The sequence below is a fragment of the Meles meles genome, chromosome 15 (assembly GCF_922984935.1).
Source record: "Meles meles chromosome 15, mMelMel3.1 paternal haplotype, whole genome shotgun sequence".
Classification (NCBI taxonomy): domain Eukaryota; kingdom Metazoa; phylum Chordata; class Mammalia; order Carnivora; family Mustelidae; genus Meles; species Meles meles.
This window is the reverse complement of record NC_060080.1, coordinates 45,349,339-45,363,937: the sequence shown is the minus strand read 5'-3', so window position 1 is coordinate 45,363,937 and position 14,599 is coordinate 45,349,339. Positions and strand designations below refer to the sequence as shown.

Below are 14,599 nucleotides of genomic sequence, written 5' to 3'. Positions count from 1 at the left end.
TGCTGGTGAGAAATAACTTTTATTCAATTTTTGCATTAGGAACTTTTTTATCATTGATTTCTTTTTGGAAAATGATCTACATTCATCTCTCTGGTTAAAAGTTAGATACTAAGTTTCAAGATTTGCTACTCTAACAAAGTTTATGTTGTAAATTCGATTGATAGAAATCTCTTAAAATAGACTCTACAATATTAGGTATTTACAATCAAAGACAGTCAGATTGCCACACACTTGAAAAAGCAAATTAAAGTTTTATTATTGGTGAAAACTCTACTAAAAAATAAGGTATAAACTGTTGTGTATCTATCTTTGACCCAAAACCTTCAAATGAATTGTTTCTCAAATCATCGCCAATAACTTCGATTTACCATCTATTTCATTTGCTAATTTCAGTAATCCCAATTCTGCAGTTTGTTTTTTGTTGTCCATTTAAGTTCATTGTGTTTTTGTTTGATTTTGCATTTATAATTATGCAGATGTCTGTTGTGCCTAGATTAATTTTATCTGAAAATAATTGTTATATATTATAAAATAGTCATCTGTTAATGACTGCTCTTTCCATTCCTACATAAGGAGGAATTAATTTACAGTCAACACTTGGGGGATGTCTAAGTACAGAAATGGACTGGGTTGGGAGGGAAGTGGAGAGATCGTTTGTAATTCCTAAGCAACTTTCCATCTGCGTGCCCTACTTAATTAAGCTTTGCACGGCCCTGTAAATTAAAGTAAGGAAAGGCTAATTTTCTCATCAGTTAACTTTTGCCAGGCTGGAGCAGAACATTCTAGCGGATTAATAGCTATGGCAAAACCACGTACATTGTTAATAGTTTAAAACTCATGTAATCCAGACCTTATCTGGGTGCCATGTGCAGAACAGATAAGTGGTGGGAGAGTTGAGGCATTAATTCTTCCACTGAGATTTTGGAGAGGGTGGAGGATGAGGGATTATGGGGTAAAGCAAGAGGATCTCAGTTGTAGAAGGGGCATAGCAATATTGCTAAATATTGAAAAGAGCCTGACGGAACAGAGACCAAGAGGAACCAAACAGTACTACATACTTAGGTAAATAGCATTTATCCATCTAACAGAGCTGTGTGTTCTTAGCAGATTGTTCAAAAGTAACAAGAATTTTCCTGTCTTTCAAGCAACCCTAACCCATGACTTTCCACATAGAGTTTTTATGAACAGTTAAACTTAATAGCAGATGTTCAAGTTTTTCATGTATTTTAACAATTCATATCTTTCCAGGGCTTTCGGTGGAGTATTTAGTTCTTGATCTCAGGGTTGTAGGTTCCAGCCCCATATTGGGTATATAGGGATTACTTAAATAAAACCTTAAAAAAAATTCATATCCTTTTGGATTGTGTCCTATTAAAATTACTTGGTGGTAGCAATTTACTTCTGGTAGCTAACACTGCCTCGTACTTAGTAAGCTCTCAATAAACATCTGTTAAATGAATCAGTGAGTGACCATATCTGCTGGATAGCAGCTGAGGCCAAATGAGTCAGTCATTTTAGCCAGAGGGTTGTAATTACTGTCAGAACATATTTACATATAAGGAAGGGAAAAAAGTATTATAGTGCAAAATTGTTGATGATGATGTAAAATAAAATAATTATAACAAATGACTTTTACCTTGCCGTGTGCTTTAGCCCTTAGGTTAAAGTCAGTATGTCTTTTATTTCGGAGAACTTAAAGTAATCAAGCCATCTGCTTTAGAAAGCTGCCACTTCTGTGGGCTCAACTTCTGAGGTAACCCTGGTCATCCTAAAGCATGCCTCTCCTCAAACTACCACTTCCTTCAGGGTCATGTTCCCTTTGGCTTTCTTTTTCTTTTTTTTTTTTTTTTTAAGATTTTATTTATTTATTTCACAGCCAGAGATCACAAGTAGGCAGAGAGGCAGGCAGGAAAGGGAAGCAGGCTCCCTGCTGAGCAGAGATTCCCAATGCGGGGGCTCAATCCCAGGACTTTTGAGACCATGACCTGAGCTGAAGGCAGAGGCTTTAACCCACTGAGCCACCCAGGTGCCCCTCCCTTTGGCTTTGATGAATAACTTCTTTTTGCTTCATTTTTTTTCTTGCCTCTTTGACATCTCAGTCTCCTTGGCTTGCTCTTCTTTCCTGCCACCTAAATACGGCTTTTCCGTAGAGTTCTCTCCTTTACCCCATCCAATTCTCACTAAAGGGCCTCTTTTGCTGGAATCCTATGTACCCCTCACCTGTTGTGCCAACCTCTCCTGAGCTCCAGACCTGTGTCTAGCCACATAATATGACATATTAATTTGGATGATTTCTAAGTCTCTAAAAAAGTCTCAGACTCAATCTAGTTTTTTCCTCCATCAAGTCTTAATTTTCTTCTTGCATGTATTGTTTTAGCTGAAGGTCCTATTTTTGAATGTGGTCATTCAATCCAGAAAACAGTCTTACCCACTCTCCTCTCCAGTTAATCTTGAGATCCTCGGAATTCAGTTCCTTTTATGACACTGCCTCAACCCTTCACCTTCATCTTGACAAGCATGGCTTTATTCAGGCCCATGTGTTTTGCCTGGATCATTGCAGTAATTTCCTAACTGGTTGTCCTGCCTCCCTCCCAACTTCTTCACCCTTTATTCCATCATCTCCACCTGTCTACTTTTCAGAAATGCAAATTAGCTATTCTGCATTATTTATCAACAAAATCTCATCTTTGGGATAAATTTTAAAGTTCTTAGCATGGCATCAAATCACTTCAGTCAGCTCCTGAATCCCTCTCTAATTTCCTATCCTTCTTTCCCTTGCCTTCCATTTTATGTCTGCCATAATTGTTTGTTCTTCAGGTAGACAATTGTTGTTTAACTCACATGTTGCCTTTTGTGGCATTTTCTCTGTCTGAACTTTTTTCCGTTTTTTTTTTTTTTTTTAAGCCTAATATATTTATACTCATCCTTACCCAGGTAGTTTATTTTTGAAACTTTCCTTAATTTTCCAAATAACTAAACCACAATTACTTGTGTGTTACTATTATACTTTGTGTATATTAATATTAAGCATATTGCTATGTGTGTAGTTTCTGTGGCTCCAGATATGAGCATCAGGAGGTTAGAGACCAAGTCTCCTTTATATTCTCATCAGCACCAGTTAGCCCAGGTGAGCACAGGGACCTGAAATAAAAGTTTGTTGAATGGATACATAAATGCATATCCTTGCTGTTTTGCTCTTAGTGGCTATGATTTATCCACTTACAGTTTCTTCTCAGCCCACTGGACTATTGCCATATGCTATAATTTTTACAATAGATATTCCAGGGCTTCATGAACATTGTTATGTTCCAGTGGGCATTCATTATCTTGGTTGCTTTAACCCTTATAAGGTATCTGTTTTGTAGTGTTATGAAATGAATCTATTTAATTTAAAGTGTTGCCAACAGATGTACATCAAAATCCAGAGTTCACAAGAGAACATGGCATTCTCATTAGACACAAAGAATATTTTTCAAGCCATGCTATGTTACTTGAAAAGCAATTAACATATTGCACATTATTCCTGTGAGACACAAACTGTTTCTTTCCCATTTTAATTTGCCTGCTTTAAGATAGACAGAAAAAGATAGATGAGTTTACACTCAAGGTGTATGCATTTCCCTTGTGGCCAGTGAGCCAATTTCCTTTTCATATTTGCAGAATATTGATACAATTATTCTTTCATCAGACATGAAATTTGAGTGTATAACCAGTTTGTGGAAATCACCTAGTAATTTATTAGGTTGATAACAGCAATTAAGTCATAATTGCTTCTGAGAAATATAAATTGACTTTCTGTTTTAAATGGATAATTTAACATTCCAAACCACAGACTATAATGTAACTAATTTCTGGGATAAGAGGTTTGTTTCCCTATTATTAAACTTAAAAAATTCAACCTTTGATAATCCAGTAACTAATTATTCAGTTACTGAATTCTTGAGTCCATGTTATATCTTCATTTCTTTCCCTCGTTGCTAATCTTTTTAATATTCAAAGGTATAACAAGGAGGATCATTTTAGATAGAAATGTAACATGTTGGTCGGCACATGGTTTTTCAACTACTTAAAAATGTAAAAGCAATTCTTAGCTTTAAAGCATATAAAAATGGATATCAGGCCTAATTTGACACAGAAGCCATTGTTAACTGACTCCAGTTTAATCAGACCTTCATGGGAGACTTTCATTCGTGTGATTTTTTTTTTTTTTTTTGTGATGTCGCTGCTTGCAATAACACTACCCTCTTCACATACACACTCCATACTTACATGCACACATTATGAATGCTTATTGGTGTAGCTTACAATGTATGGAAATTCAAAACCATTCCTTTTTTAGATGAATCAGGATCAAGGATTTTACAGTGGTGGTTTATGAACCAGAGGACTTGGCTGCCTTGGTGAGTCTACCTTACACAGATACCAGAACTGGCGCTTGTCATCACGAGAGGTGATGTGTCCCATTCCAGTAATTCTGAATCTCAAGCTCATTGAGCCACATCAGATACCAGTGTAGACCCAATATGCGTGCGTGACTGAGGGGCCACCCACGTGGATTCATCTGCACATACTAGGTTCACTATAGTGCCCTACAGTGCTCCAGATGGCTTTTGTTAAAGTAGGAGAAAGGGCATTTTTGTTTATGAACCCTAAATCTGCTAATCAAGTATTTATCAACTACTTATGTGTGAAATGCTCAGCTGAATGCAAAAGATACCAAAGTGTAAGGAAAGCATCCTAACTGGTGTGTGCATGCTCGTTCTCTCTCTCTCTTTTACACACACACATGCACACACCCCCCACTATATGATACACCCCCCCCACCATACATCATAATGTCAGATAGGAGTCATAGGGGTAAACTAGATGATAAGTGACAGGAGTTCAGTAATGGGACTCAAGGGATAGAACCTTGTACACAGATTTGAAAATAGTCTTCCCTGAGTAGGGTCAACAAGAGCTTCACAGAAGCATCAGGAAGGAAGGTACTACAATATTTCACAGAGAGTAATTAACACTATGGTGACCCATGAAGAAATCGGGATGGAGTATGTCAGTCGGAGACCACTTTGGCTGGAATCAGAGGTTCGTGAGGGGAGTCCTGGGAGGTGAAATTAGAGAAGCAGAGACTGGTGTCAGATTGCAGAGGATCTTGAAGTCTGGGGACTTTGAACAGCAAGGGATGGTTGTGAGCTTGTATTTCTTTAGGCCGTATTTGCTGAAAATGGCATCCCAGTTCTGAGGGTTGGGTGAAAAAAGCAACCTTATTGCTTAGTTACAGTGGGGATTTTGGCATATTTTTAAAAAGAGGAGATAGAAATAGAATTGGAGAGACACCAGGTAAGATTTGCAGCATTTATAAATTGTCAAGTGTTTGGTGATTATAGGTAGTTGGAGAGCCATCGAAGGTCTGGGGCCAGTCGGGGAATAGGATTAAATGGAATTTTTAAAATGGTTGGTTGGGGAAAAGTAAGTTGTACAAGAAAAACGACCAATAGAGAATCTTGATGGTAGAATAAATGGGAAGTGATTATGGCCTGAGTAAGGGGTAGAGGATGGAGTGACAATGGAAATATAAATTATTACATTTTAAAATCTATTTCAAATGACTTAGTTGTTGATATTTATTACTTCTATGTGTTATATATTATTCTAACCTTTTTACATCTATCATTTAATTAGCAACCCTACAATATAGATACTGGCTCTGGTGGTATCCCTATGTACCAAATGAGGAAACACTCATCCTTTAAGCAACCTGCTCAGCTAAAAGTTACAGCCAGAAGGAGTTGGAGTTGGGATTCTAATCCACACCATCTAACACTGTTCCATTTTACACCTGGCTGTAGATTGTCCCGATGCTTGGTGTTTCAACAGAAGTGCCTGGAAGAATGAGGCTGCAAGTACATAATTTTGGAGTCAGAGACTCAAGTTGTTTACTGTGTGGTCTTGAGCAAGTCATGTACCCTGTGTGAGCAGATTTCCTTCATTTTGTAAAAAATCATTGGTCTAGTTTCTCATTAGTGCACTGGATTAGAGTGAGCTTATGGTTTCTGTTTCCTTCTTGCTTCTGCTTTTCCTCCATACAAATAAGGGTTTTAGGCTTTGGAGAATGCGAAGGCGTTTGTTCTTATACACGTTACACTTGAAGTAATGGGCATCGAGATGGCAAAGTTCAGTGTGCAGCTGTGGTTATAGGTGAAGGGCTGGGCTCTGAGAGGGTCAGAATGTAAGTTCTCATTCATGAGCAGGCAATGGCTAAGGTGGGGGAGGAGTTGTGCTGTCTGAGGACAAGGAGCAAGACCTTGAGATTTACCAGCTACTGGGGTAGATCAAGGATGGAGAAGGGGGACAAATGAGAGAAGGAGCCATAAGAAGGGTATAAGGAGAACCACAGTAAACGGGCTTGTTAACCGTAGGTGAGTCAGCTAAGAAGTGGGTGGCAAATTGATGAAGACTGAATTAAAAAGGTGATTGACAATGTAGAGAGTTCAAGGGGAGAAGAGGGATTTCAGCAAGACTAAAATGTTTTCTTTCTTTGACCCTCTAAAGATCTGATTGGATTAAATGCCTTTTGGGTACTTGCTTTCTAATCAGTCATTAATGTAAAGCTTAGAGTGATGACCTTTGCCCTGTTGCAGTGTGCTTAATTGTCAGAACTTGTGCTCATAAAATGTCCACAGCATCTCAGCAACATCCACAGGTGATGGGATTAGGGAAAACAGAACCAACCTCCACTGGGTGGCAATATCCAGTAGGAACATCCCAGAGCTGGACTTACTTGCTCATTGTTTATTTATGCATTAAATAATTCTGTCTTCCTAAATAGTTTCTCCTCTCAAATGAAATTCATGTAAGCTTTGATGTCTCTTAAAAAAATAAAACAAAACAAAAACAAACCCTTAAATATGTAAGAATAAGAAATGCTGCATAATTATCAAGTCATTATCATTGTCATTTATTTCCAATTAAACTGAGCTGTTTAATTGCAAATACTATCTTAAGTAGAAAAAAGCCATAACTAGTTTATTTTTAAGTATATGCCTGAGAAGAAATCAATAAGGTGCTATGCAATTTTAAAATTAAGGCAAATCTAAAAGAAGTTAGAGGTTTTCTTGTAGCCTAATAAAAAATACATGATTGAAATTCCATATCCATAGTAGTTTCTATTCCAAATGTTACTTCAATTAGGCCAAGAGAAACTTTTCATGTAAAGATAGAAAGATTCTCATTGGGAGAGCTTGGCACAGAATGAAAAAGATGAAAATGTTTCTGTGTTAATTATTGATACACTACAGGGAGAGTGAGTGTTCAAAACTGAACAAATAACATGCTTTTGATTTAGAAACCCTGGTTAATTTATTAAACTGGTCTTGATTTGTGCTTTTATCTTAGACTTCAGTCTTTAAAGGGAGTATTTAAAGCACTCGGAGTCAGAATTATGATCATGCCTCATTGTCTGTAGATGGCTTTCATTCTCAATTTTCAGTGCTATAAAATTCCATTATTTCCCCTCCGTCTGTTGGCATTTTAATGGGCAACTGGGAGAGACTGCTTCAGGGGTTACTTGTCAAATATCTTTAACTGGATCACAGATATTGTTTAAATAACACTGGAGTAAATAGTTAATAGGCATTGCCAGGATTTGCTCACTTGTTTTGCTTTTCATTGTACGAGAGCTTCAAAATCATATAGGAATAAAATTGTGTTAACACACTTTGGTCCCAGTAGGGCTCTCGGTGACCTTCTGTGATCTAGACCATTTCTAAGAGGCATAGGCAGCATGAAGCTCTAAACAAAATGAAAACTTGGGTTTCCCTAGGCCTGCTACCAGCAGCCTGCATGGCCAGGTACTCCTTCAAGTGACAGAAAAACAGAGGGACTCTAGGGAGAAAGAGGAAGGAAGGGAGGAAAGGAGGGAGGCAGGGGAAAAGAGGGAAAGGAGGAAGGAAGGGCTGTGGTAGAAGTGAAATGTGACCTACCCAGCTATATGCCACGGAGACCAAGCCAACAACTGAGATATGCAGAGATAAATATAAGAGGGAGGTAAGGGTGAAAGTATGGGGAGAGGAAGTGATGTCATCTATACATTGTTCTCTTTTCTGGGCAAAATCTCAGAAAATTAAAGGAGAAATAGTATCTCACTTAAACACACATTGTCCCTTGGTTTTCTGTCACTGCTTTAATTATTCTTTTTTTTTTTTTTAAGATTTTATTTATTTATTTGACAGAGAGAGATCACAAGTAGACAGAGAAGCAGGCAGAGAGAGAGAGAGGGAAGCAGGCTCGCCACTGAACAGAGAGCCCGATGTGGGACTCGATCCCAGGACCCTGAGATCATGACCTGAGCCGAAGGCAGCGGCTTAACCCACTGAGCCACCCAGGCGCCCCGAGCTTTAATTATTCTATATCCTAATGACTTTTTCCGTAAGAAGAATGTGTCTGGCTGATGTTACCTTCCTCCTTGAGATTTTATTTTATTTTTTTTTTTTAAAGACCCTACGAATAGGAAAGTGAATGACTGCAGAAAGCCCTGTTGACTTTTTTCCCTATTTGTTTGATTCAGTGTAGTGATGTTGGAAAGTAGCTGGTGAAGGTCCAGTGTTTACGAGGTAGAACAGTGCAGGTTATTATTTTTCTTAGTTGCTATCTTGAACCGTGAAGGTAGTAAAAATCCCAGGACACATTTATCTTGCAGGGCTGTCACAATGAAGAAAACCGTAGGACTTTCTTATACCACTAGAGTTTGCTTCTTGCCTTTTCCATGTTTATAAGATTAGATTTAGGACAACAAATTATTAAATCGGTACATAGTTTATATTATAACATTGTTTTCTTTGTTGTCTTTTTTTAAAAAAATTAATATATAATGTATTATTTGCCCCAGGGGTACAGGTCTCTGAATCATCAGGCTTACACATTACACAGCACTCACCATAGCTCATACCCTCCCCAGTGTCCATAATCCAGTCACCCTATCCCTACCCCCCACAACCTAGCAACCCTCAGTTTGTTTCCTGAGATTAAGAGTCTCTTATGGTTTGTCTCCCTCCGGATCCATTCTTGTTTCATTTTTTCCCCTCCCTACCCCCAGGACTCCCCACTCTACCTCTCAAATTCATCAGAGAGATCATATGATAATTGTCTTTCTCTGATTGACCTATTTTGCTTAGCATAATACCCTCTAGTTCCATCCACATCATTGCAAATGGCAAGATTTTTCTTTTTTTTTTATTTTTTTATTTATTTTTTTAAGATTTTGTTTCTTTTGATGGCTGCATAGTATTCCATTGTATATATGTAGCACATCCTCTTTATTCATTCATCTGTTGATGAACATCTAGATTCTTTCCATAGTTTGGCTTTGTGGATATTGCTGCTATAAACATTCGGGTGCACATGCCCCTTCGGATCACTATGTTTGTATCTTTAGGGTAAATACCCAGTAGTGCAATTGCTGGGTCATAGGGTAGTTCTATTACATTTTGAGGAACCTCCATGCTGTTTTCCAGAGTGGTTGCACCAGCTTGCATTCCCACCAACAGTGTAGGAGAGTTCCCCTTTCTCCGCATCCTCGCCAGCATCTGTCATTTCCTGACTTGTTAATTTTAGCCATTCTGACTGGTGTGAGGTGATATCTCATTGTGGTTTTGATTTGCATTTCCCTGAAGCCGAGTGATGTGGAACACTTTTTCATGTGTCTGTTGGCCATCTGGATGTCTTCTTTGCAGAAATGTCTGTTTATGTCCTCTGCCATTTCTTGATTGGATTATTTGTTCTTTGGGTGTTGAGTTTGAGAAGTTCTTTATAGATTTTGGATACTAGCCCTTTATCTTATATGTCATTTGCAAATATCTTCTTCCATTCTTTCGGTTGTCTTTTGGTTTTGTTGACTGTTTCCTTTGCTGTGCAAAAGCTTTTGATCTTGATGAAGTCCCAAAAATTCATTTTTGCCTTTGCTTCCCTTGCCTTTGGCGATGTTTCTAGGAAGAAGTTGCGGCGGCTGAGGTCGAAGAAGTTGCTGCCTGTGTTCTCCTCAAGGATTTTGATGGAATCCTGTCTCAAATTGAGGTCTTTCATCCATTTTGAGTCTATTTTTGTGGGTGGTGTAAGGAAATGGTCCAGTTTCATTCTTCTGCATCTGGCTGTCCAATTTTCCCAATGCCATTTGTTGAAGAGACTGTCTTTTTTTCCACTGGACATTGTTTCCTGCTTTGTTGATGATTAGTTGACCATAGAGTTGAGGGTCCATTTCTGGGCTCTCTATTCTCTTCCATTGATCTATGTGTCTGTTTTTGTGCCAGTACCATACTGTCTTGATGATGACAGCTTTGTAATAGAGCTTAAAGTCTGGAATTGTGGTGACCCCAACTTTGGTTTTCTTTTTCAACACTTCTCTGGCTATTTGGGGTCTTTTCTGTTTCCATATACATTTTAGGATTATTTGTTCCTTTGAAAAACACTGATGGTATTTTGATAGGGATTGCACTAAATGTATAGATTGCTTTAGGTAGCATAGACATTTTCACAATATTTGTTCTTCCAATCCATGAACATGGAACATTTTTCCATTTCTATCTTATGGTTTTGGGTGCAATTGTAAATGGGATTGACTCCTTAATTTCTCTTTCTTCTGTCTTGCTGTTGGTGTATAGAAATGCAACTGATTTCTGTGTATTGATTTTATATCCTGACACTTTACTGAATTTGTACAAGTTCTAGCAGCTTTGGAGTGGAGTCCTTGGGTTTTCCACATAAAGTATCATATCCTCTGCAAAGAGTGAGAGTTCGACTACTTCTTTGCCAATTTAGGTGCCTTTTATTTCTTTTTGTTGTTTGAATGCTGAGGCTAGGAGTTCTAGCATTGTTTATAGTGGACAGCCCTGCCATGTTCCTGACCTTAGGGGAAAAGCTCTCAATTTTTCCCCATAGAGAATGATATTCGTTGTGGGTTTTTCATAGATGGCTTTGATGACATTGAGGTATGTACCCTCTATGCCTATACTCTGAAGAGTTTTGATCAAGAAAGGATGCCGTACTTTGTCAAATGCTTTTTTAGCATCTATTGAGAGTATCATATGGTTCTTGTTCTTGCTTTTATTAATGTATTGTATCATATTGATTGATTTGCGGATGTTGAACCAACCTTGCAGCCCAGGAATAAATCCCACTTGGTCATGGTGAATAATCCTTTTAATGTATGTTGGGTACTATTGGCTAATATTTTGATGAGAATTTTGTATCTGTGTTCCTCAAGGATACTGATCTGTAATTCTCTTTTTGATGGGGTCTTTGTCTGGTTTTGGGATCAAGGTAATGCTGGCCATGCTGGCCTCATAAAATGAGTTTTGAAGTTTTCCTTTCATTTCTTTCTTTTCTTTTCTTTTTTTTTTTTTTTAAAGATTTATTTATTTGACAGATAGAGATTACAAGTAGGCAGAGAGGCAGGCAGAGAGAGAGAGAGGAGGAAGCAGGCTCCCCGCTAAGCAGAGAGCCCGATGCGGGGCTCGATCCCAGGACCCTGGGATCATGACCTGAGCCGAAGGCAGAGGCTTTAACCCGCTGAGCCACCCAGGCGCCCCTCTTTTCTTTTCTTTTCTTTCTTTCTTTCTTGGAACAGTTTCTGGAGAATAGGTATTAATTCATCTTTAAATGTTTTATAGAATTCTCCTGGGAGGCCATCTGGTCTTGTTTGTTGGGTGATTTTTGATAACTGCTTCAATGTCCCTACTGGTTATGGGTCTGTTCAGATTCTCTATTTCTTCCTGGTTCAGTTTTAGTAGTTCATACATCTCTAGAAATGCATCCATTTTTTCCAGATTGTTGAATTTGCTGGAATATAGTTGCTCATAATATGTTCTTATAATTGTTTGTATTTCTTTGGTGTTGGTTGTGATCTCTCCTCTTTCATTCATGATTTTATTTATTTGCGTCCTTTCTTTTTTCTATTTGAGAAGTCTGGCCAGGGGTTTATCAATCTTATACCAGCTTCTAGTTTTGTTGATCTGTTCTACTGTTCTTTTGGTTTCTATTTCATTGATTTCTGCTCTGATCTTGATTATTTTTCTTCTCCTGCTGGGTTTAGACTTTCTTTGCTGTTCTTTCTCCAGTTCCTTTAGGTGTACGGTTAGGTTGTATATTTGAGACCTTTCTTATTTCTTGAGAAAAACTTGTATTGCTATGTACATTCCTCTCATGACCATCTTTACTTTACTTTACCAAAAATGTTGAATGGTTGTATTTTCAATATCATTTGTTTCCATGAATTTTTTAAGTTCTTTAATTTCCTGGTTGACCGATTCATTCCTTAGTAGGATGCTCTTTAGCCTCCATGTATTTGAGTTCTTTCCAACTTTCCCCTTGTAGTTGAGTTCTAGTTTCAGAGCATTGTGGTCTGAAAATATGCAGGGAATGATCCCAATCCTTGGGTACCAGTTGAGACCTGATTTGTGACCCAGGATGTTATCTATTCTGGAGAATGTTCCATGTGCACTAGAGAAGAATATGAATTCTGTTGCTTTGGGATGGAATGTTCTGAATATATCGGTGATGTCCATCTGGTCCAATGTGTCATTTAAGGCCTTTATTTCCTTGTTGATCTTTTGCTTGGGTAATCTGTCTGTTTCAGTGAGGGGGGTGTTAATGTCTCCTACTATTATTGTATTATTGTTGATGTGTATCTTTGATTTGATTATTAATTGATTTATATAATTGGCTGCTCCTATGTTAGGGGCATAGATATTTAAAATTGCAAGATCTGGGGCACCTGGGTGGCTCAGTGGGTTAAAGCCTCTGCCTTCAGCTCAGGTCACGATCTCAGGGTCCTGGGATCGAGCTCCACATCGGGCTCTCTGCTCAGCAGGGAGCCTGCTTCCCCCCCTCTCTCCGCCTGCCTCTCTGCCTACTTGTGATCTCCCTCTGTCAAATAAATAAATAAAATCTTTTAAAAAAATTTAAAAATAAATAAAATTGCAAGATCTTCTTATTGTACAGAACATTTAAGTATGATATGGTGTCCCTCCTCATCTCTTATTATAGTTTTTGGCTTAAAATATGATTTATCTGATGTAAAGATTGCCACCCCAGCTTTCTTCTGATGTGCATTAGCATGGTAAATTGTTTTCCACCCCTTACTTTAAATCTGGAGGTAACATTTTAGAACTTTAACCCTAGTAATTGTTCACTATTTTCCATACCTCCTTAAAGTGTATTAAATAATCACATACTACCACCATTTAGTATCTAAGACTGAGAAGTGGCTGGTCCATTAGTTTCCTTATGGTGATGGGCATCACACATGCCTACAGATACATAAAGGAAAAGAGGTAGTATAGTGGCTAGATCCTGGACTCTGGAGCCAAGGGCATTTGTTCCACTTCCAGCTTTGTACTTTGATCTGAGTGTGTGCACAGGCAATTACTCATCACTCTGATGAGTTCTTGTTTCATCTAATTAACATCTAAATTTTTTTTCCTGTGTTTTGTTTTGCAGTTCTTGTTACTGTAAATTTGGTCTTCCAATTGGATATTCCTTATATATATGAAGGCAATTAATTTTGCATATTGATATAAGTAACTTCATGAAAAAAGTTTTGTAGTAATTTTTTGGTAGATGGTCATTTTTCCAAATTAATAGGTATAACATCTCCAAAAATGATTGTGTCTTCTTTCTACTTTTCATACCATTTAGTTCTTTCTCTTTTCTAGTTGTGTTTTCTAATTAATGCTAAATAATTTAAGGAACACCTGAGTGGCTCACTTGGTTAAACATCAGACCCTTAGTTTCAGCTCAGTTAAATAATTTAAGGGTCACCTGAGTGGCTCACTTGGTTAAACATTGGACTCTTAATTTCAGCTCAGATCATGATCTCAGGGTCGTGTGATCAAGCCCTACATTGAGTTCTGAGCTCATTGGGGAGTTTGCTTAAGATTCTCCTCTCCTTCTACCCCTCCTACCGCTCATAATTGTTTCTCTCAAACGAATAAATGAATCTTTAAAAAAATGTATTAAATATTTTTATGAATTCAAGAATTTTTTGGCTTCAACATTAGATTACTTCTATTTACATTGAGTCTGATGAGGCTTTTGGATTAAGATATTTGTAAATAAATACGGTACACACAGATATACATAGATACATAAGGAAGATTTATCACCAGTAACTTCTTAGCTTCCAAACTTAATAGACATTCTCAGTCTTGATCTTATTTACTCTTTGTAGAGTTCCCTAGGATTCTCCCTTGTCAACTATGGTCATGCAATCTCCAGGATCTATTTAGATCTCTGACCATCTTTATTATATCATTTGTGACCTTCCCGATGTTGGACTTACTCTTCATTCTGTTACTTTCCCTTGGGAATTCATATCCATCTCATGGCTTCCACTCCTGCCTTTATTGTGATGATCCTGTATCTTTATAGATGGCCCATTTTCATGCATTTATAATCAACTTCCACCAGACTTTTCCACTTACATGCATCATAGTCACCTTAAGCTTGTTTCAAGTCAGCAAATGTTTCCTTTTTTCTTTTTCTTTTTTTTTTAAGATTTTATTTATTTATTTACGGCAGAGAGAGAGAGAGAGAGAGAGAGGGAACA

General features: G+C 37.8%; 1 protein-coding gene across 3 annotated transcripts in view; it reads left to right on the top strand.

The window, feature by feature from the left end:
- The window catches only part of CTNNA2 (catenin alpha 2), a 1,143,090-nt gene that overhangs the window by 369,046 nt on the left and 759,445 nt on the right, over positions 1-14,599 (top strand). The gene's annotated exons all lie outside the window — the stretch shown is intronic.